The sequence below is a fragment of the Lolium perenne genome, chromosome 4 (genome assembly GCF_019359855.2).
Source record: "Lolium perenne isolate Kyuss_39 chromosome 4, Kyuss_2.0, whole genome shotgun sequence".
Classification (NCBI taxonomy): domain Eukaryota; kingdom Viridiplantae; phylum Streptophyta; class Magnoliopsida; order Poales; family Poaceae; genus Lolium; species Lolium perenne.
Window position 1 is genome coordinate 403,521,579 of NC_067247.2, and position 24,916 is coordinate 403,546,494.

At 46.2% G+C, this 24,916-nt stretch overlaps 1 non-coding gene and 2 pseudogenes across 1 annotated transcript; 1 reads left to right on the forward strand and 2 right to left on the reverse strand.

The window, feature by feature from the left end:
- The first annotated feature begins 6,102 nt into the window (after positions 1-6,102).
- On the forward strand, positions 6,103-6,173 carry TRNAG-GCC (transfer RNA glycine (anticodon GCC)). Its single transcript has one exon. It is a non-coding gene; the product is annotated as a tRNA-Gly (tRNA).
- Positions 6,174-18,709: 12,536 nt separating this feature from the next.
- On the reverse strand, positions 18,710-20,525 carry LOC127348171 (flavin-containing monooxygenase FMO GS-OX-like 2; annotated as a pseudogene).
- A 1,474-nt stretch (positions 20,526-21,999) lies between these two features.
- LOC127297437 (flavin-containing monooxygenase FMO GS-OX-like 2) lies at positions 22,000-24,411 on the reverse strand (annotated as a pseudogene).
- Between the last annotated feature and the right edge of the window lie 505 nt (positions 24,412-24,916).

A 24,916-nucleotide genomic window follows, 5' to 3' on the forward strand; every position in this document is an offset into this window, starting at 1 on the left:
ACTGGTTCTCGTACTAGTACCTGGGTATTTGATACTGGTTCGGTTGCTCATATTTGTAACTCGAAACAGGAACTAAAGAATAAACGAAGACTACTAAAGGATGAAGTGACCATGCGTGTTGGAAATGGATCGAAAATCGATGTGATCGCTGTCGGCACACTTCCTCTACATCTACCTTCGGGATTAGTTTTAAGCCTCAATAATTGTTATTTTGTACCCGCGTTGAGCATGAACATTATATCTGGATCTTGTTTAATGCAAGACGGTTATTCATTCAAGTCTGAGAATAATGGTTGTTCTATTTTTATGAATAATATCTTTTATGGTCGAGCACCTGAAAAGAATGGCTTATTTCTGTTAGATCTCGATAGTAGTGATACACATATACATAACATTGATGCTAAGCGAATTAAATTGAATGATAATTCTACTTATATGTGGCACTGTCGTCTTGGTCATATTGGAGTGAAACGCATGAAGAAACTCCATATCGATGGATTGCTTGAATCACTTGACTTTGAGTCACTTGATAGATGCGAAGCATGTCTAATGGGAAAAATGACTAAGACTCCATTCTCTGGTATTATGGAGCGAGCTACTGACTTATTGGAAATCATACATACTGATGTGTGCGGACCAATGAGTGTAGCATCGCGCGGTGGTTATCGTTATGTTCTAACCTTCACAGATGATCTGAGTAGATATGGGTATATCTATTTCATGAAACATAAATCCGAGACTTTTGAGAAGTTTAAGGAATTCCAAAGTGAAGTAGAAAATCAACGTAACAAGAAGATTAAATTTCTACGATCTGATCGCGGAGGTGAATATCTGAGTTATGAGTTTGGCATGCATTTAAAGAAATGCGGAATACTTTCACAATTGACACCGCCGGGAACACCACAACGTAACGGTGTGTCCGAACGTCGTAATCGAACTCTCTTAGATATGGTTCGTTCTATGATGTCTCTTACTGATTTGCCGTTATCATTTTGGAGTTATGCATTAGAGACAGCCGCATTCACTTTAAATAGAGCACCATCAAAATCCGTAGAAACGACACCGTATGAATTATGGTTTAATAAGAAACCTAAGCTGTCGTTCCTGAAAGTTTGGGGTTGCGAAGCCTATGTAAAGAAGTTACAACCGGACAAGCTAGAACCCAAAGCGGAGAAATGCGTCTTCATAGGATACCCTAAGGAAACTATAGGGTACACTTTCTATCACAGATCCGAAGGCAAAATCTTTGTTGCTAAGAACGGAACCTTTCTTGAGAAAGAATTTCTCACTAAAGAAGTGACTGGAAGAAAAGTAGAACTCGATGAGATTGATGAATCTATACTCGTTGATCGGAAGTAGCGCGATGACCGGAAGTTGTACCAAGATCGCTTACACCGACAACAGAGGAAGCTAATGATAATGATCATGAAACTTCGAACGAGGAAACTACTGAACCTCGCAGATCGACAAGGGAACGTGCCACTCCTGATTGGTATGATCCTTGTCTAAATGTCATGATTGTGGATAACAATGATGAGGACCCTGTGACGTATGAAGAAGCGATGATGAGCACAGATTCCAACAAATGGCAAGAAGCCATGAAATCCGAAATAGGATCCATGTATGATAACAAAAGTATGGACTTTGGTAGACTTACCTGATAGCCGAAAGGCTGTTGAGAATAAATGGATCTTCAAGAGAAAAACAGATGCTGATGGTAATATTACTGTCTATAAAGCTCGACTTATCGCAAAGGGTTTCCGACAAATTCAAGGAGTTGACTACGATGAGACTTTCTCACCTGTAGCGAAGCTAAAATCTGTGAGGATTTTGTTAGCAATAGCTGCATTTTTCGATTATGAGATTTGGCAGATGGATGTCAAAACGGCGTTCCTTAATGGAGACATTGAGGAAGAGTTGTATATGGTACAACCCAAAGGTTTTGTCGATCCTAAAAATGCTGACAAAGTATGCAAACTTCAGCGTTCAATTTATGGACTGAAGCAAGCATCGAGAAGTTGGAACCGACGCTTTGATAAGGTGATCAAAGACTTCGGGTTTATACAGTGTCATGGAGAGGCCTGTATTTACAAGAAAGTGAGTGGGAGCTCTGTAGCATTCCTGATATTATATGTAGATGACATATTATTGATTGGGAATGATATAGAACTATTAAGCAGTGTAAAGGGTTATTTGAATAATAGTTTTTCAATGAAAGACCTTGGTGAAGCATCATATATATTAGGCATCAAGATTTATAGAGATAGATCAAGACGTCTAATAGGGCTATCACAGAGTACATACCTGGACAAGATTCTAAAGAAGTTTAGAATGGACGAAAGTAAGAAAGGATTCTTACCTATGTTACCAGGCAAGGTCTTGAGTAAGACTCAAGGTCCGGCTACGGCAGAAGAAAGAGAAAGGATGAGTCAGATCCCCTATGCCTCGGCAGTAGGCTCTATCATGTATGCCATGCTATGTACAAGACCGGATATAGCACATGCTGTTAGTTTGACTAGCAGATATCAAAGTGATCCAGGAATGGAACACTGGACAGCGGTCAAGAATATCCTGAAGTACTTGAAAAGGACTAAGGATATGTTTCTTTGTTATGGAGGTGACCAAGAGCTCGTTGTAACAAGTTACACCGATGCAAGTTGGAACAACGATCCCGATGACTCTAAGTCACAATCTGGGTACGTGTTTATATTGAATGGTGCTTTGCGATAAGCTGGGCAAGCTCGAAGCGATTGCACGGTGGCGAAATCCTCAACAGAATCGGAGTACATAGCGGCTTCAGAGGCTTCATCAGAAGCGGTATGGATGAAGAGGTTCATTATAGAGCTCGGTGTGGTTCCTAGTGCATTGGACCCACTAGTCATATATTGTGACAACATGGGTGCCATCGCCAATGCACAAGAACCAAGGTCACACAAGAGGCTGAAGCATATCAAGCTGCGTTACCATTCGATTCGCGAGTACATCGAAGATGGAGAAGTAAAGATTTGCAAAGTATACACTGATCTGAATGTAGCAGATCCGTTGACTAAAGCTCTCCCTAGGGCAAAGCATGACCAACACCAGAATGCCATGGGTGTTAGGTATATTACAATGTAATCTAGATTATTGACTCTAGTGCAAGTGGGAGACTGAAGGAGATATGCCCTAGAGGCAATAATAAAGTGGTTATTATTTATATCTTTATGTTTATGATAAATGTTTATATATCATGCTATAATTGTATTAACCGAAACATTAGTACATGTGTGATATGTAGACAAACAAGAAGTCCCTAGTATGCCTCTTAAACTAGCTTGTTGATTAATGGATGATTAGTTTCATAATCATGAACATTGGATGTTATTAATAACAAGGTTATATCATTATATGAATGATGTAATGGACACACCCAATTTAGCGTAGCATAAGATCTCGTCATTAAGTTATTTGCTATAAGCTTTCGATACATAGTTACCTAGTCCTTATGACCATGAGATCATATAAATCACTTATACCGGAAAGGTACTTTGATTACATCAAACACCACTGCGTAAATGGGTGGCTATAAAGGTGGGATTAAGTATCCGGAAAGTATGAGTTGAAGCATATGGATCAATAGTGGGATTTGTCTATCCCGATGACGGATAGATATACTCTGGGCCCTCTCGGTGGAATGTCGTCTAATGTCTTGCAAGCATATGAATAAGTTCATAAGAGACCACATACCACGGTACGAGTAAAGAGTACTTGTCAGAGACGAGGTTGAACAAGGTATAAAGTGATACCGAAGATCAAACCTCGGACAAGTAAAATATCGCGTGACAAAGGGAATTGGTATTATATGTGAATGGTTCATTCGATCACTAAAGTCATCGTTGAATATGTGGGAGCCATTATGGATCCCCAGATCCCGCTATTGGTTATTGGTCGGAGTGAGTACTCAACCATGTCCACATAGTTCACGAACCGTAGGGTGACACACTTAAAGTTGGATGTTGAAATGGTAGAAATTGAATATGGAATGGAGTTCGAATATTTGTTCGGAGTCCCGGATGAGATCCCGGACATCACGAGGAGTTCCGGAATGGTCCGGAGAATAAGATTCATATATAGGATGTCATTTTATGTGAATTAAAATGTCGCGGAAGGTTCTATGGAAGGTTCTAGAAGGTTCTAGAAAAGTCCGGAAGAAACCACCAAGGAAGGTGGAGTCCACATGGGACTCCACCTCCATGGCCGGCCAACCCTAGTGGGGGAGGAGTCCCAAGTGGACTCCCCCTTAGGGGGCCGGCCACACCCCCATATGGGAGGTGGAAATCCCACCTTTGGTGGGAGTCCTAGCTTGGCTAGGTTTCCCCTTCTTATGGGAAGTTTTTGGTTCGGGTCTTATTCGAAGACTTGGAGACCAACTCTTGGGAATCCACCTATATAATGAGGGGCCAAGGGAGGGGGCCGGCCACCCCAAGACCACAAGCTGGCCGCCCCCCTTGAAGTGGCCGGCCACCCCTTCCCAAACCCTAGCCGCCCCCCTCTCCTCCATATCTCCCGCGTAGCTTAGCGAAGCTCCGCCGGACTTCTCCACCGCCACCGACACCACGCCGTCGTGCTGTCGGATTCAATAGGAGCTACTACTTCCGCTGCCCGCTGGAATGGGGAGGTGGACGTCGTCTTCATCAACAACCGAACGTGTGACCGAGTACGGAGGTGCTGCCCGTTCGTGGCGCCGGAACCGATCGTGATCAAGATCTTCTACGCGCTTTTACAAGCGGCAAGTGAACGTCTACCGCAGCAACAAGAGCCTCCTCTTGTAGGTTTTGGAATCTCTTCAAGGGTGAGACTCGATAATCCCCTCGTTGCTACCGTCTTCTAGATTGCATCTTGGCTTGGATTTCGTGTTCGCGGTAGGAAAATTTTTGTTTTCTATGCAACGTTGTCCTACAGAAATATCGTGGGACTTCACCGGCATGGATGACGAACGGCAGAAATGTCGCCGATGTGTTGCTCGAAAGGATTGCTTCAAAAGAACTCCAACACCACCTCCTCTTCACAGCCACCTTGCACGCTCCTGATTCTGTCGCCACCATGACGCTTGGGACCAAAGAGAAGAGCAGAGGAGACTGGCTCGAGGGAGCAGCATAGGCGTACCAATACCGCGACGAAGAAATCGTCCTGCCGTCGAACCCGAAGAACCTGCCACGGACTCAAGGAGGTAGGCGTTGATGATGGCGGCTTCGGCAGACCAAGAGGAGCTTATTGACGAAGCCATCCTCAGATCTTCTTCTTCCTTCGCCCTTCCACCATGGACAAGCTCGGAGAAGCCGAACATCTGGGCTTTGGTTGCTGCTCCAGCACAACCAAACCAGATGACGAGGGAGGTAGAAGATGGCCTTATTGTTGGAGATGCCGCACCGCCTCTTCGCCGCCTGCCGCCAATCCTGCCACCAGAGAGGAGCAACGTCGAAGAAGAAAGTGAGGATGGACCGGATCTGGCCCAGGAGATCCGGCCTCCTAATCCCAGACTCCACAGGGGTAGATCTCGAAAAGCAGCAACCTAAACTACTATATACAAGTAGCCAGGCTCCTCTCCATCCTCCGCTCCGGCCGACAGCGCCGACGGAGAAGATTCTGGGTCGGGCCGGCGACCACGGCGGCGAACGGCCGACTCTCAACGCGGGCAAGAGGGCGAGGTTACTGTAGCGGTACGGGAGAGGAAAAGATATTGTCTTAGTATTCGACACTCTTCACTTCTTCAGTTAAGTTACTCCTACTACGTATAGCATAGTGTGCCATCTTACACTGCCCACATTAATGTTAGTGCTTGAAAGTCGATGGAGGTACATCACACTATTAATCTTAAGCAAGTGGGTGTTCCGCATACGGTGTGACATTTCTTGGGCTCATGGGCTGTGGGTGTTCCGCATACTGTGGACATTGATTTTATTAATCTGAGGCGGCGTGAAGTGGTTCATATTCTTGTTTCTATATTTATACTCGGGTGCTCGAAAAAAAAAAGGATGTTGCTGGTCATTTTATGAGCACATATTTGGTGGTCAAGCTAAAAGGATATAAATTTGGCTTCTGGCATGAAAACTGGCCAGCAAAGCACCAGTGGTCTAGTGGTAGAATAGTACCCTGCCACGGTACAGACCCGGGTTCGATTCCCGGCTGGTGCATTCTAAATTGAATTTTTTGTTCTTTTCCCCTCTATAAACCTTAGCAATAGCTTCTTTTTGTATCTATGTACTGAATATATCACAGTATAATATGAAGAAATTATCTGCTTTCAGGACATGTTCGATGTGATATTAACTTGAAGAGTACTCTAACTTGAATACTGGTACACACAGGAATACCAATTCTGAACTGGAATATTTTCAAATATTGATCTTAAATTTTAAAAAACATAGCTTTGAGGGCACAGTCTAAAATATTTATCTATGTTGACGACTCGGCCATTGTTATCTGTTATGAGGACAAGATAAAAAAAAATGATCTGATTATCTGTTATGAGGACAAGATAAAAAAAATGATCTGATTATCGGAAGTTCAGTACAATCTTGCATGATTTCATAATATCAGCTACTGCGTCTGTTCAGATTCATACATTCATATATACATCATCAATTCTTCCACCAGTACAAAGCAAAAGACATATGTTTCATCAGTTTTAGTACAAATCAAAGTGCCCCTAGTTCATCAGTTCACCTCAACTAATTGGCTCGACTTACAAATTCATCATTTTCCATAGCAGATTATGTGATGGTTGGCTCAGACTCAAAGGAAAGTCAAAATCACATGTAAAATGGGAAACGGGGATAGTGTGTCCTTGGTGTCAAAGCAAATAACGTGTACGCTTCGGACCCTGACGCCAATCCCAATTGGCGCAACCGTGGACTGTTTACTCAGTGATGACCATGGTTCATGGGACGCGGAAGTGGTGCGTGCCGTTTTTGAAGAGGACGTTGCGAACAGGGTTCTTGAAATCCCTATCAGTCGGCGGGGTGGAGATGACTTTATTTCTTGGCCCTTCACAAAATATGGTGTGTACTCTGGCTAGGGAGGAGAAATTCTTCATTAACCGAAAGTAAGCAGAGAGGTGGAGCACACTCGAGCTTGAAGGACGAGAACCTGCCATGGAAAAAACTCTGGGCAATCAAAGCGCCGGGCAAAATGAAAATTAACCTGTGGCGTTTTGTCCATGACTATCTACCATCTGGTGTTCAACTTTGCCGTAGGCACATTCCAGCGTCAATGGCTTGTGTTGTCTGTGTGCACAGGAGGAGACATCTGCACATACGTTCTTATTTATGCTAAGGAAGTGTGGCGGGAGATAAAACCCATGTATGGGTTTCAGCTGCGCCGGAATTTTTTCACAAATCCAAAATCTTGGGTCTTTGATTTCCTGGCTAGATCGACAGAGAGGGAATGCATGGTGCTTACAGTGATGATATGGCACCTGTGGTTGGCCAGGAACGGTCACTAGTAGAAAACCTCACATCCATCTAAGCCATTGGTACCGGTTCCCTTACGAACCGGTACCAATGGGGCCATTTGTACCGGTTTGAGGGCTCAGGTGGGCGAGGGGCTTTCGTACCGGTTTGGGAGGGGCTTTCGTACCGGTTCGTGTTAGGAACCGGTACGAAAGGTCTTCGGCCAAAATTCAGACGCGTGGTGGGGCCCGGGCTGGACCTTTGGTACCGGTTCGTAACACGAACCGGTACCAAAGGGTACCCAGCCATATCAAAATCGCCCAGCTCGTCCCGAGCCCCCTGCTGGCTCTCATTTTTCTCATCTTCCTCACACTCTAAATTTTTCTCCACCTCTCACACACTCCAATAATCTTTATTTTTCTCCACCATTTTAACAAGATTAACGGCATACATCTATCCAAGGGTTAGCAATATCATCCTTCCTTCCGGCGTTCCTAATTTAGCTCAGTTCTTTGGTAGTTTTAACTCGTACTATTTTTGTAGTGCAATCAAGGTGTTCGATGAAATGCCTAAGTTAGTGATTTTATTTTTTTATATGCAATTTGAGCTGAAATTATGGTATGTTTTGTAGGTTTTAATTAGTATCATCCCCGTCCTCACCGCCGTCGATCGCTAGCGTCGTCCCCTAGCCGGCACGGTACCACCTCGGTGAGCCCCTCTTCTTTTTTATAAAAATAACTTAGTTTTATGTGATGAACTTGAATATTAATTAAGTTGGTCACTCATATATCCATGATGTTGTGTACTTAATGATTTTTGATATACATATAAAATGCGATGAGTCGACAATGGATGTACGGTGACCGGTGCCATCCCGAGTTCATTATCGGCATGCATTATTTTCTCAACGTGGCTGAGGCAAACATGATCGAATGGTTTCATGTATTGTCCATGTAGTTCTGTAAGAATATGAAGGATTACTCTACCTCGAAGACCCTTCACGTCCACCGCTGGAGAATGGTTTCATGCCCAGCTATAATTGTTGGACCAAGCACGGAGAAAGAGGAGTTATATTGGAAGACAACGAAGAAGAAGAGGATAGTGACAACTATCCCAGCTTATTCACTGAAGACGGTGGTAGTAGAATGGGGGAAGATGAAGCTGAAGAAGAGCTCATTTTCGATGAGCCGATTTTTGATGACCCGGATGACGATTTGGGTCGGGCCATTCTTGATGCGAAGATGAACTGCGGAAATGAAAAGGAGAGGTTGAAGTTGGAGAAAATGTTAGAGGATCACAACAAACTGTTGTACCCAAATTGCGAAAATGGTCGAGAAAAAGCTGGGTACCATGGAATTCTTAGTGGAAGCGAGAGAATGGTACTTCGACAAGGGATTTGAAAAGTTGCTGAAAATAATAAAGAAGATGCTTCCAGGGGAGAACGTGTTGCCCTCTAGCACGTACGAAGCAAAGAAGGTTGTCTGCCCTCTAGGATTAGAGGTGCAAAAGATACATGCATGCATCAATGACTGCATCCTCTACCGCGGGGAGTACGAGAATTTGAATGCATGCCCGGTATGTAGTGCATTGAGGTATAAGATCAGGCGAGATGACCCCGGCGATGTTGAGGGTGAGTCCACCCCCGTGAAGAGGGTTCTGCGAAGGTGATGTGGTATGCTCCTATAATACCACGGTTGAAACGTTTGTTCCGGAACAAAGAGCATGCCAAGTTGTTGCGATGGCACAAAGAGGACCGTAAGAAAGATGTGATGCTTTGAGACACCCCGCCGACGGGTCGCAGTGGAGAAAAATCGACAGAGAGTTCAAGTCATTTTCAGATGACGCAAGGAACTTAAGATTTGATCTAAGTACAGATGGCTTTAATCCTTTCGGTGAGCAGAGCTCCAGTCATAGCACCTGGCCAGTGACTCTATGTATCTATAACCTTCCTCCTTGGTTGTGCATGAAGCGGAAGTTCATTATGATGCCAGTGCTCATCCAGGGCCCGAAGCAACCCGGCAACGACATTGATGTGTACCTGAGGCCATTGGTTGAAGAACTTTTAGAGTTGTGGCGTGACGAAGGTGTACCTGTGTGGGATGAGCACGAACAAAAGGAATTTAACCTACGAGCGTTGTTATTTGTAACCATCAATGATTGGCCTGCTCTTGGTAACATTTCAGGGCAGTCAAACAAGGGATACAATGCATGCACACACTGTTTAGGTGAGACTGATAGTATTTATTTGGGAAACAAGAATGTGTACAGGGGCATCGTCGATTTCTTCCAAAACAACATCACGTAAGAAAGAGAGGAAAGCATTTCGGAGGTGAGGGATAACCGAACCAAGCCTACCCGCCCTAATGGGGAAGTTATATATGATATGGTCAAGGATTTAAAAGTGATCTTTGGAAAGGGTCCCGGCGGACAATCTATTCCGCATGATGTTGACGGACACGTACCCATGTGGAAGAAGAAGTCGATATTTTGGGAGCTACCCTACTGGAAATTCTTAGAGGTTCACTCTGCAATCGACGTGATGCACGTGACGAAAAATCTTTGCGTGAACCTGCTAAACTTCTTGGGCGTGTATGGGAAGACAAAAGATACACCGGATGCACGGCAGGACCGGCAAAGTATCCACGAAGGAAACAACCTGAATCCAGAGAAGTATCAAGGTCCTGCCAGCTATGCTCTTACCAAAGAGGAGAAGGAGATCTTTTTTGAAGTCCTGAGTAGCATCAAGGTCCCGTCTTGCTTCTCGTCGAATATAAAGGGAATAATAAACATGTCGGAGAAAAAGTTTCAAAACCTAAAGTCTCATGACTGCCACGTGATTATGACACAATTACTTCCGGTTGCATTGAGGGGGCTTCTCGGAAAATGTTCGAGTACCCATTGTGAAGCTATGTGCGTTCCTCAATGCAATTTCTCAGAAGGTGATCAATCCACTTACTCTACAAAATTTACAAAAGGATGTGGTCCAATGTCTAGTCAGCTTCGAGTTGGTGTTCCCACCATCCTTCTTCAATATTATGACACATCTCCTAGTTCACCCGGTCGAAGAGATTGGCGTTCTCGGTCTGTATTTCTACACAACATGTTCCCCTTTGAGAGATTCATGGGAGTCTTAAAGAAGTACGTTCATAACCGTGCTAGGCCAGAAGGAAGCATCTCCAAGGGCTATGGAACAGAGGAGGTCATTGAGTTTTGTGTTGACTTTATTCACGACCTTAAGCCGATCGGTGTTCTGAATCGCGCTATGAGGGGAGACTGCGTGGAAAAGGCACGCTAGGAAAGAAATCAGCAACGTGTATGGACGGACATTCTTTCACTCAAGCACACTACACAGTTCTACTTAATTCCATCTTGGTGGCTCCGTACAAAGAGGAACACAAGGAGATCTTACGCTCTAAATACCGGAGCAACGTGAAGATTGGATTGATGGAGAACACATGAAGACTTTCGGCGGTTGGTTGCAAACACGTCTCATGAATGTCACCGATGACGAGCAGCTGTACTTGTTGGCCAAGCAACCATCTTCTACTATATCGACTTTTCAAGGGTACGAGATTAATGGGAACACATTTTACACTTTCGCCCAAGACAAAAAGAGCACCAACCAAAACAGTGGTGTCCGCTTTGATGCGAGAAGATGGCAATGGGAACAAGGTCACATATTATGGGTACATAGAGGAGATATGGGAACTTGACTATGGACCTAATTTCAAGGTCCCTTTGTTCCGGTGTAAATGGTTCAACCTGAAAGACGGGTGCAGGTAGACCCGCGATGCGGAATGACTACGGTGGATTTCAAGAATCTTGGGTACGACACCGAACCATTCGTCCTAGCCGGTGAAGTGGCTCAGGTTTTTTATGTGAAGGATATGTCTAGCAAACCGAAAAAAAGGAAAGAAAGGCAAGAGGACACATCATACGATGAGCCAAAGCGGCACATAGTTCTTTCGGAAAAAGAAACATCGTGGGAGTAGAGGACAAGACAGACATGTCGAAGATTATAATAAGTTTGACGATATTCCACCCTTCAAGGTAAAAATTGACCCAAGCATCATCTTAAACAATGAAGATTGTCCATGGTTGCGTCGCGATAAGAAGAAAGGGAAACGAGCGAAGAAAACTCAGAAGACTAGCTAGCTACATATAGGGATCATAACTTGTGTATCTCAATATGGAAATCACTTTTGTGTAATGATGTTCCTGTATGTAAGATATTAACAATGGAGATGGTTGGCTTGTTTTACTAGTTAAGTCACGCGGGCTTGCAGGGAAATTTTTCCGAGGCGGAACTTCCGAATATGCCATATATAGGGCATGTGCACCAAGGGCATATTCGAGAAGTTCCGCCACGGGAGATTTCCCAACCCTTTCCGCAACATTGTTAGAGGAGATTGAGTCTTCCACGGGCTTGCGGGAAAAAATTCCGAGGCGGAACTTCCGAATATGCCATATATAGGGCATGTGCACCAAGGGCATATTCGAGAAGTTCCGCCACGGAGATTTCCCAACCCTTTCCCAAACATTGTTCGAGGAGATGGAGTCTTCCACGGGCTTGCAGGAAAATAATTCCGAGTCGGAACTTCCGAAGATGCCATAGGGCGTGTGCACCAAGGGCATCTTCGACAAGTTCCGCCACGGAGATTTCCCAACCCTTTCCCCAACATTTGTTAGAGGAGATGGAGTCTTCCACGGGCTTGCAGGGGAAATTTTTCCGTGTCGGAACTTCAGAAGATGCCATAGGGCGTGTGCACCAAGGGCATCTTCGACAAGTTCCGCCACGGGAGATTTCCCAACCCTTTCCTCCATCCATGGTGATGAAACTCTCCATCCATGTTGGCTTGTTGAGCTGCTTCCCATGGTGTATCGATGCTCCTTTTATAGGCAGAGCGTCCTTATCCTGCCGACAGCTTTAGTACCGGTTGTAGACACGAACCGGTACTACAAAGGTTACCCACGCGTCCTTATCCCACCGACGTAGGGCCGTGCGCTACATACTTTATCTCATCGAGCGGGCGTCCTTATCCTGCCGACGGCTTTAGTACCGGTTGCACCCACCAACCGGTACTAAAGGTTACCCACGCGTCCTTATCTCGCCGACGACTTTAGTACCGGTTGCACCCACCAACCGGTACTAAAGGTTACCCACGTCCTTATCCCACCGACGGGCGTCGTGCGCTACATACTTTATCTCATCGAGCAGGGCGTCCTTATCCCGCCGACAGCTTTAGTACCGGTTGCACCCACCAACCGGTACTAAAGGTTACCCACGCGTCCTTATCTCGCCGACAGCTGACTTTAGTACCGGTTGCACCCACCAACCGGTACTAAAGGTTTGCCTCGATCTGTCTTCCCGCCTATTTTCTTCCGCGCTTTCCACCGGTTCCCGCCTCTGTCTTCCCGCCATTTTTTCACTATATATATGTAGGCTTGGCCACCATTTACATATCACATCTAGACTCATATCTGCAAACCTCATCATTCTCTCCCATGGCTTCCATCGCATCTCTAACCCCCCGGGAGGCGGAGGCGCTTGCGCCTCGAACTACCTCGCCCGCCGGGCTACCGCGTCTGGCCGGCTGGTTGCTAAGCGTCGGAGGCGTACCGGTCCCTCCGGTCCCTCTAGGTGTGGCGCGCGAGATGGCCATCACGAACCACTACTACTTCGAGCTCACGCCGAGGAGCAGCGGAGGAATCCCGATGGCATCCCGACTACAGCCCGACTTGGGAAAGCTTCTTCATCAATCGGCGTGAGAGGGCGCTTGCCGTGCACGAGGAGGGCGGCCCGCCTCCTCCGAACTTCAACGAGGCCGGCCGTCGGCTGTGGTGGCGCGGCCGGACTCTCCAGGCGTCATGGCCTACCGTGGCCCCCGCTGCGCTACCCTCGGTCCCAGCCCACGCGTGCTCACCCGCCGACGTTCGAGTACCGCGACCCCGATGCCAGCGACGATGATGACGGCGACTACGACGACTACGGTGGCGAGTACTACAGGGCTAGGCAGAGTATGGTGAATGACTCCCCGGTAGAATTTGGTCATGTATCTTTAATTTTCAGTTAAGCTATGTACTTTTAATTCGAGTTCAATCGTAATAAAATTTCATTCCCGCCCTTTCTTTTCTCGCGGCGTCGTGGCCGGGAAAGTTTCGCGCGACGTCGGGCGGGAAAGTTTTCTGTGCGGACGGCGTCGTGGCGAGAGTAAAGAAAAGAAATAGAATAGAGAAAAGAAATAGAAAAGAAATAGAAAAGAAAAACAAAAGCAATAGAAAAAATAAATAGAAAAGAAAAAAACATAAAAGAAAAGAAAGAAGAAACAGAAAACAAAATAAATAGAAAAGAAATATAAAAGAAAAGAAACACAAAAGAAAGGGGAACGAAAATGAAAAAGAAAAGAAATAGAAAATGAAAAGAAATAGAAAATGAAAAGAAATAGAAAATGAGAAGAAAAGAAAAGAAACACAAAATAAAAGGAAAAAGAAACGAAAGAAAGAAGAAAACAAGAAAAGAAAAAGAAACAAAGAAAAGAAAAGAAAACAGTAAAAGAAAAAAGAAAACAAAAAAAAACCCTTTAGTACCGGTTGGTACCACCAACCGGTACGAAAGGTCTTTCGTACCGGTTGGTACCACCAACCGCACGAAAGGCCCATCCTGTTTTACACTTAGCCGCGCGCGACGAAGTCCCAAATCCCTTCTCCGCCGCGCGACGCACAAAGCGAGAGCCGCCGCGACGCACCCACGCGCCGACGCCGCTGACGCAACCACGCCGCCGCCAGCAGGCCGCCGAGCCCACGCAGCCGCCGCTGACAGCAGCCGCCGCCGCCGACGCAGCCGCCGCCGCCCGCAGTAACCTCCCGGCCCTCTCCTCCTTCTTTCCCTCCCTTTCTCCTCACGCCGTCGCCTCCGCACGGTGGCGGAGCTCGTCGCCGCGGCCACCTCGCGCCTCCGCACGCCGCGGCCACCTCGCCTCCGCGCGCGCGGCCACCTCGCCTCCGCGCGCCGCGGCCACCTCGACGGCGCGGCCTGGGCTTCGCCTCCGCACGCCGCTCCCCACCTCCCACGCCAGGGCCGGCCAGGTGTTTGACAAAATGCCGCCGCCCGCCTTCGCGTACGGGGACGCCGCCTACAAGGCCGTCGCCGCCGGCCGCCGACACGCGTGCGCGGTGGACGCCATGGGCGGGCTCGTGTGCTGGGGCAACGGCAACCCGGACGTCCTCCGGGAGGAGCTGCCGGCCGACATGACGGCCATGGCGCTCGGCCACAACACCACGTGCATCCGTCATGACCAGCGGCCAATGCGACGTCGTCTCCGGCTCAGGGGCGCTCTGCGGCACCGGCGGCGGGGTTAGCGGCGTAGAGCTCGCCGTGTGCCAGCCTTGCACTATAGCGTTTGAGAATAAACTGATGGATCATGGAATCACTCCACAGACATGGGACTGGCCCGAACGGTCCAAGTTCTGGTTGTTCGCTCATGGGGCAGGGTTGGACCCAAAGACAGGGTTGATCGTTGCGAAGGGAAAATGGAAGGAAAAAATTGAGGCAATTGTACCGAAGCTTGTAGATGCAATTGAAAAGGTCAGAAAGGGAGAGTACATTCCCGATCGAGAGAATGACGAGCTGACACTCGCTCTGGGGAACCCTGAACATGTTGGACGGGTACGAGCTCGCCCAGGTCTCACCATGAAGGAAGCGTGGCCGGACAGCGCTGACACTTATAGAAGCCGTTCGCGAAAGAAGAAGAAGGACGCCGACATTGTAACGGAGTTGTTATCTAGGGTGGAGGCTCTTGAGAGAAATCAGAGGGCACCTGATCAGCCGCTGTTTCTACAGGATCCACAAGCCGATGCTGCCCCATCTCAGCGAAGAAGCAGTGTCGGTTCCTCGCATCTTGACGGATGTGGAGGAAGCTACCCCGTGGATTATGTCACGGAGAAGACAGATTGCGAGCTACATATGTTAATCAGGACCGCGTCTGTTAAGGTGGCGGTCGGCTATGTGTACCCAAGTGAAGATGGAGCAATGCACCATCATATGCCCATTCCACCTGGTTGTGTTCGTGTCGGGGTGGATGAAGTTGTTTCGGGGTTTGAAAAAGTGGAGCTTGATATTCCTAGAGGTGAAGATGAGAGGACACTGGGCGATGTCAAGCACGGTTTCGCCCTATGGCCGAAGAAGTACGTCGTCCTTTTGCAAAGGCCACCGACTCCTACACATGAGCAGCAAATGCCATCGACTCCTCCTGGTGGCAGTCCTGGTGAGCAGCCAAGTCCACACCTACCGAGAGGGACCCCGAGCGTGAGTCCACCATCTCGAGATCCTCCGCGTAAGACAGCGTCCGTTAAGCGGAACGGCACGCCGCCTAGGAAGAAAGCTAGAAAGGAGAAACAACCGCCGCCTCCCGAGAAGTTACCTTGGGAAAAACTCCGGAGGAAAACGCGGAGGCCGTTAAGGCCGAGGTGAAGAAATTTTTTGCACCGAAAGTGCCAGAGATACCTTTCGAGAAGACACTAGATCGGGAGAAAGTTGTGCGTACCGTTGACAATCTATATGACCTGTACCATCGCCGCCATCCGACTATGCGCGTTCTATTGAAAGGTCGTATGACAAGATGATCGAGGCGACAAAACCCGTTAAATCGGGTATCGGGGAGATAAAAGGGATACACGGTGTCTACCAGCTCGGACAACAACCCGTTCAATCGGTCGCCCCTCTCAAGGTGTTTGACGGGAAGACCGTTCAAAGTTCTCGACAAGACGCAACTGATTACGCCTTAGCTGAACGAGCATATCGGTTTGTTCAAGGGAAAGATTTGGTCGAGTATCTCAGGAATGTACCAACATGTATGCGTAACTTGCATTCGTGGTACCTTAAGGCCTCAAAGGAAGGGATCGAGACTATCATGGTGCGAGTTAGGGAAGAGCACTACTTCCAGAGTCTTGTGTGAACGTTGACTTCGCCGAACTCTTTCGGTTATACAATCTCCGGGCCCTCGACAAATCAATCATCGGTTGCTATTGTCTCGTAAGTGATTTATTTATTTAATTTGAGAAGTCGTTCATTGTGCAGATTATAATCTTTTGTGCGCTATATTATGCAGATCGAAGATGCTCGAATGCAAAAGGGACGATATCACAGACATTGGGTTCATTGACCCGAACACAATGCATGTCAAAACCATAGATGATCCCCTCTATAACAAGGATACACCGCAGACTTTGCTAAGGTTTTTGAAGCGACAACGTGACAAAAAGCTAATACTTTGGCCTTACAACTTCGAGTGAGTCTTCTTGTCTTATAACACATTATATTTTGCTCACCGTATGTCAAAATTTTAACTAATGACTACATATTGAAACGTGCGTAGGTTTCACTTTATTCTTCTCGTCATCAATTTGGAAATTGGAGAAGTTGAAGTCTTGGACTCACTAACCAAAGAAAAGGATCTATACGTGTCTTGTTTTTTAATGCTCGAAGGTAATTTGAATTCTTATCGGTTTGTTTCGTTAATTTCCTGCTTTGAACTAATTGATGACTCTTTTATGCATTTTCTTTTGTCGAGCAGCGTATGGCAAACTTTCATCAAGGAAGATACGTCCCGTGAATGGCCACCGAAGCTGCGATGGCGTGCGAAAGTAAGTAGTACTACCTAGGTCCACACACCTTTCAATTATCATACTTGACTATTGTTTGATTGAATTATATTCTTGTAAAGAAATGCCCGCAACAACCTCCGGGGACCGATCTCTGTGGATTCTTCGTTTGCGAGTTCATCCGCAGAATTGTCAACGAGAGAACGAATAATGAGAGAAATAAAGAGGTACAAAAACAATCTTCACAAATTTGTTTTGTTATCATAAGTTGTGCCGAGTTTCAGTAATAGTTGTTTCATGTATTCATTTGTATCTTATTCTTTTATAGTTGGCAAGAAAGCGGAACAAGCTCTCAATCGATGACCGCTTCATAGCAATAGGCGAGGAATTGGCGGGATTTTTCCTTCGGGACGTCATACCACCACTCGCAGAGCACCACAATGAATGAAGATGTACATGTTACATATATCGTTGACTCGAAGAGTACCACTATGCTACATGTAATAGACATATATAGAGTACGCCTCGGAGAGCACCACTATGCATGAAGATCGATCTTCATGCATAGTGCTACTTAATTTGCGATCTCATGCAATAACATGTGTGTTATATTATATGCACCAACTTGCTATGCATCATCTTGATCTTCATGTACTACCTAAACCCAAACGCGTTTCTGGTGCATCGACGCGATATGAATCAAACCGATATCCCTAAACCTCTCCAAAACCCTAAAAAGCCAATTCTCTGCCGCGGCAGAGATTTGGGAAAATTCCCTGCCGCGGGGGGAACCTTTGGTACCGGTTCGTATTACCAACCGGTACCAAAGATCCTCAGCCCTGAGCTCTCCTGGTGGCCCACGTGGAGGCCCGTTTTATACCGGTTCGTAAGCAACCGGTACGAAAGGGGGGGGGCTTTAGTGCCGAATAATTTGTACCGGTTGCAAAACCGGTACGAATGGCCCTCTGGAACCGGTATAGATGACCGTTTTTCTACTAGTGGGTGTACGTAATGGTGAAAATATGAAGCCACCGCAGACTGTTGCAGAACAAAGCAAAGTATATATCGAGATGATTGAACAACATTTGTTTTCGCCGGATACTTCAAATAGACGTGAGACCAGATCCTCTGCACCTAGATGGTCTCCGCCGCCTGAAGGAACTGTGTATGTTAATGTGGATGTTGCTGAGATGCTCTCTTTACATTGTCGCGTCAGATGGGAATTGCCGTTGTGATCCGAAGCCACACTGGTGAGTGCTTGATTGCTTGCAGCGAGCTCTTGATGGAGGTCATAACGCCGAAATTGGCTGAAGCACTGGCTCTTCGACGCGCTGTTTCCCTTGCTGGTGACGAAGGTTTCGACAAACTGATGGTTTTCTCTGATTGCTTGTCATTAATTCAGAGAATCAACTCTTCAGAGATGGACAGAAGTCCCATTGGCGTGGTCGTGCAGGACATCAAGTCTATGGCGACCAATTTCCTTGCATTATCATTTTCTCATATTTTCTGTGTGTCTAATATTGCGGCACATACTCTAGCTCACTCAGCGGAGCAGTTTGTTTCGATTTGTTTTAGAAACTCTATCCCGGATTGCATCCGGCGGACTATTTGCAATGATTTGCCTTGATCAATAAAGTGTCGTAATTGTATAAAAAACCGTTGGCACGGGTGACCACCAGAGAATCTTCTATATGAAAATCAAATTGTTCTTGGAATGGTATAATTCACAAACCAATGGAAATCAAAAATTAAGTTTCTAAAGGGATCTCGTCAGAATTTTTTGTGTGAAATCATTGTGTGCTTGTGCCAGCAAATGGTCGTCATCCCACTTGTCTCGGTAGCTCTCAGGCTGATCTGACACCTTGGTTCTTGCTGTGAGGTGTATCACTTTTCTCCACTCTTCAATCTTCTCTAGCCCGCATTGCTCCACCAGCCAGTCCTCATACTCAAACTGGAATGCCGAAACGGTTCCAATCGTAAAGTTATGATAGTAAGTACCAAGCAAGCTAAATTATCAAAGTATGAAGATCTATGACGTAGGCACATGCACATACAGTTAGTGTTAGACCATGAGTGTATCTTTTGGGCCATCCGTGAGCTTCCATCTCCAAGTAAAATGTTTCCACGTCATGCATCATCTTCTCTTGTGATGGGAGCTCAATCCGTCCTGATAGAACTCCAGCCACCCAGTTGCTTTGCAGTTCAAACAATGGAAAAGGGATGCCCTAGAAAGAAATAACTTAATTGATATGTGTGAATGTATGGATCAAATAACTAGCTTGTGACCTATTGTCCCAATTATCCGACTTATCTAGCAAATGAAACTAACCTTGAAGGGCAATCCGATGAAGGCGATGTGAGGAGCAAGTTGTGGTGGGAACACATGCTTGTATAGAGGGCCCACTCGGTTGTCATCTACACAGATACCAGCTGCCTCTTCTCCGTCACCTATGAACGGGAAGCTGTACTTATATCTATATAATTAAGACATAGAGGCAACTTTATTCAATTAAGATGATCATTCTTGTCAAGAAAAGCATAATCTACATTATAGAAGTTAAGATGCACTAGTAGTTACTTACCCAGTGCAGTGGATGATGACATCCGCTTTGACCCGACTACCATCTTGGAATACAATGGTGCCATCTTCCTCGGCGCGGGCTCGATCTGTAAAAAATATTTAGAGTAGTACTAGCAACTTATAATACATACTACTACTACTGCTGCTGCTGATTACCATGGAATGTGTAGCCAGAAGTTGTCTTTTGCAGTAGTACTCTGCAGTCCGTAAGGCGCTGATCGAATAGCAACATGGACCTCTTTGGCGACACCAACAATGTCCCTCGAAATGTCCATCCCACTGGGATTGTATCCTATTATCACCACAACCTAGCTAGTAATAGATGCAAGTTTAATTAACTCATATGCATGAGAAGCAAGGTGATGGATGATAGTAGTCGTGAAACGGTTCGGGCGTACGGTAACTGTGGCTGTGCATCTGCTTTCCGGGCCAACCATCTATGCCTGCAAATCGCCAACTCTAATCCATCACAATGAACTTTGCTGACAACTAGCATGTGTACCCAATCGCGCGCGCGCATACGTACATACCAGCGATGCTGGCGAGACGCGGCTCGGTGTAGTGGCCGTTGCAGACCACGACGGCGTCGAACACCTCATCCTCTACTTCTTCGCTGACGGCGCCGGAGAGCTTCCTCGAGTACACCACCCTCCAGCTTGCGGCGCTCGCGTCTCTGTGGACGCGGACCAGCTCCGTCTCGAGCCGGACCAGCCTGTGGAGACTGGAGATCGAACCGCCGCGCGAACTCCTCGAGGTACCGGAGCACCTCCTCATGCCCGGGGTACCTTCGTGGGTCGCCGGTGCTCTCATCGGCGACGAAGGGGAAGTCGAAGAAGCCCATGCACTCGCGCGGGATGTTGGTGCGGAGGGACGCGTAGAGGCTCGAGTGGACGCCGCCGGCGCCAAGCGCGCGGGTCCGGCGAGGCGGCTGAGTCATAGAGCCAGATGCCGCCCACGCCAGTTCCCGCGCAGCCACCAGGCCGGCGGCTCCCGCGCCGATCACGGCGACACGAGATGGTATCGGAGGCCGACGAAAGTCTTCAAGCTAGTCTGGTCTCTGCTGCTCTCGTCGTTGAGTTGAGTTTGTTTTGTTTTCTCTACGTGGAGCAGTTGGCCATATCATTTCTTCTATTCGAAAAGTGATGATCAGTGGGACAAAAGCAAAGTGGCGGCAAATCGCCGATCACATGAGCGGGCTATACTTACCGCTAGTTAAATGGTACTCTCTCTGCGTATCAATGTAATGTTTTAGGTATTTTTAAAGTATAATAGATATAAATCAAAGTGAGTGAACCTCCACATAAAATAGATTAGATCTAAACTAAAGTTTAGATACCTGACCAAATAAAATGCTTCAACATCTCACATTTCTGAACGGAGGGAGTAAATCGTAATCACGTACACTTTACAAGTTTGAATGCCCCATTGCCAGGTCTTCCGATCCAATCAGATTTCATCACTTTTTCTTTCTTGTGACACTGACAAGACAGATTAGTTGCGCCACCAAAAAGATCTGAGGGGGCATAAACATATAGGATACTTTTCGTGTCGAAACCAGTCTAGAATCCGTTTTAAGATATTCATATCCGATTTTATATATAGAACCCGACGGATAAGGATAACTGATTCTGAAGGGATGCTCCAGACACATAATATGATATAGTATAGCAAATAGCATGTGGATATAGATTATCTAAAATTTAATCAGGATAATCCGAATATTTTTAACCGGATAATCCAATTTTTGAGTCAAAATCCAAGACCAATCTTACAAGGTTAGTAGTTATTTAGTTACCAAAAAAAAAATTGGCGAGGATGTTTAGCTCTAACTTTCTATCAATACAAGTTTTAGCGTATTATGTCTCTTTTTTAACTAGACAAGCCTAAAAATTTAAATTTCTTTTAAGATTTGCAAGAACTATCAATATCTACCGATGAGAGCATCTATCAAACTATTTTTATTTAAGGTCCGAATCCGGCCTATTTCCAATTCCAATCCGTGGTCAAGTATATGCACATTTGAATCTGAAACCGGTTATCTTCTCTGATCCGAATCTGAAAAATTGATATGGTATGATCCAAATTCGATCTGATCCGTTTACACCCCTATCCGAGGGGCACTAGAGTAAGCGTTGAGGTTACAATATCGCGAGTCGACAGATCGTTAGAACAAACCCTAGAAACTAGGCACATTTCTAATGAAATTTCTACGTCATTGTGCATGAGTTCAAGTAAAGTGAAAAATACATAATAGTACTCACACCGTCCTCAAATATGCTTGCAAAATTTTGTATGAATCAACATATTTCTATGTTTGAACGAATGAATATACAAAAAATATTAGATTCTGGTTTCTTTTACCGATATTGGGGTAAGCACTCCGAGGAATACAATAAACCAAATCAATGACTATAGATTAAGCAAAAGATTTTGTTTGTTTGGTATTTAGTTTTTCATATCTCCTGCCATATTTAAGAGAACTTACAAAGTGTGACTTTTTTACTAAAATTACATCACCTATTTAGGGGAACTCTCCTAATTGTGACTTCCAAGATTTCAGATATATGGAAATTAAAACAGTTGTCAAAAGGAAATTATTCAGCGGTGGAAGCCAAATAGTAAGTAGTTTGAGGGAGTCTATTAATGAGATCAGGTCAAATATACTCTTTGAAATCATTGTATGCCTGTGCTAATAGGTCATGATCATCATCCCACTTGTCTCGATAACTCTCAGGTCGATCCAACATCTTGGGTTTTGCGCCGACATATATCTCTTTCCTCCACACCTCGATATTTTCCAACCCACATTGCTCCACCAGCCAGTCCTCATACTCAAACTGTAATTTCATAACAATTAGACAAGTAAAGATATATTACAAGTATCACCTAAGCTTAATTTTCAAAGCATGAAGATCAGTGATGTATGTAGGTATATGGACATACAGCTAACTGCAGGCCGTGAGTGTATCTTTTGGGGCATCCGCAAGCTTCCATCTCCAAGTAATATGTTTCCACATCTTGCATCATCTCCTCTTGGGATGGGAGGTCAATCCTTCCTGACAGAACTCCGGCCACCCAGTTGCTTTGGAGTTGAAACAATGGAAAAGGGATAGCCTAGAGAAAAATATCTTACTTCATACTCGTGAATGCATCGATCAAGAAGCTAGCTAGTGAACCACCTCTTCCCGTGAGCTAGCGTAGCTAGCAAATTAAGCTGACCTTGAAAGGCAATCCGATGAAGGAGATGTGAGGAGCCAATTGTGGCGGAAACACATGCTTATACAATGGGCCCACACGGTTCTCATCCACAAAGATACCAATAGCATCATCGCTCTCATCCAGGAACGGAAATTTGTATTTGTATCTAGGTAAGCAGGAAAAGAGAAGACCTAATTCAAACAAGATAGTCTTTCTCAGAAAGCAGAGGCTAAATTGACTAAATTCAAACTGATGTACTACTCACTAACGGTTGTGTGCATTCCAGCCATGGTTGAGGCCGGGTGTGAGATCTTATTAATTATATTAGCTTGATGCTAACTTTTGAAACTTCATGGAAAAATGTACTAACTCGCTTACCCAGTGCAGTGTAGGATGGTATCAGCTTTGACCTGACTGCCGTCTTGAAACACCACGGTGCCATCTTCTTCTGCATGATCTATCTGCAATAAACATTAGGAGTGGTATTAACCAGTACCTTTTACTAACTACCTCAACGTGATGGCGGAGTTGGATTTGAGCATGATGATATTACTAATTTACCATGGAATGTAACCACAAGTTGGGATGTGCTGTAGTACTCTGCACTTCACGAGGCGCCGATCGAGTGGCAACATGGACCTCTTTGGCGACACCAGCTATGTCCCTTGATATGTCCATTCCGCTGGGACGGTATCCTATTATCACCACAACCTAGCTAACAAGAAGAGAGACGATGCAAATTTTATACTCATGTATAGCACGTCGATTATTAATAAGCAATGTGATGGATGATAAATGACACACTTGGCCGTGAAATGGGTCGGGTACACGATAATTAATTGTGGCTGTGCATCTGCTTTCCGGGCCAAGCATCTATACCTGCAAATCATTGAGCGATATGCTTTATGAGCAACCCAAACGAACAAACAAAATCTATGCCTGCAGGTCACTCTATGGATCACCATGAACCTCGCTGACTAGTGTAGCAGGTGTACGCATACAAAACGTACCGGTGATGTCGGCGAGCCGCGGCTCCGTGAAGTGGCCGTTGCAGACGACGACGGCGTCGAACTCCTCCTCCTCCTCCTCCCCCTCATGTTCATCTCTGCCGGCGCCGGCGAGCTTCCTCGAGCAGTACGATACCAACCAGCTCCCCGTGCTGGCGCTCCTGCGGACGCGGACCACCTCCGTCCGGAGCCGGACCAGCCCGTAGAGGTCGAACCGCCGCGCGAACGCTTCAAGATACCGTTGCACCTCCCCGTGGCCGGGGAACCTGCGCGGGTCGCTGCCGGAGACCTCGCCGGCGACGAAGGGGAAGTCGAGGAAGCCCATGATCTCGCGGGGCAGATTGGTGCGGAGGGAGGCATAGAGGCTCGAGTGGACGCCGCCGGCTCCGAGCGGGTCAGCCGAGGCCGCCGGGTCGTAGAGCCAGCTGCCGCCCACGCCGGCGGCGCGTTCGAAGATGACGGGGTCGTGGCCCTCGCGCCGCAGTTCGCGCGCAGCCACCAGGCCGGCGGCTCCTGCGCCGATTACAGCGACCCGAGATGGCATCGGAGGCCAAGGGTCAAGGGAAAGTCTTCAAGCTGGTCTGCTGCTATTGTCAAGTTGTGTTTTCTTCACGTGGAGCAGTTGGCCATGCCAATTTTTATACTGTAGTATTCATTCATTGATAAAGTGGTTATCAATATGACAAAATTAAGGTGGCGGCTAATCTCTGCTCACATGCACCGGCTATACTTACCGCTGATTAATTGCTCCCCCAGCTCGATCGGCTTCATTACATTTTGGGTGTGTCTATGTCTCATTTGACTGAGATTTTCTTAAGTGTCAGTCAACTCAGAAAAATATTACTGCAGTTCAAAGAAAAGTGCAACTCAGTCAAGTTGCACATTTCTGGTAAAAAAGTGCAATTGCACTTTTTAACAGAAAAGTACAACTCAAGTACTTTTTTGTAAGTGACTTACACTTAAGAAAATCTCTGTTGACTGAGACATAGCAAAACCGTTACATTTTCTCTCTTGTGGCACGGGCTACATTTGTTGTGTACCTGTGTGTGTGGGGCTATGTGCTGGTGAAGGAGATATGCCCTAGAGGCAATAATAAAGTG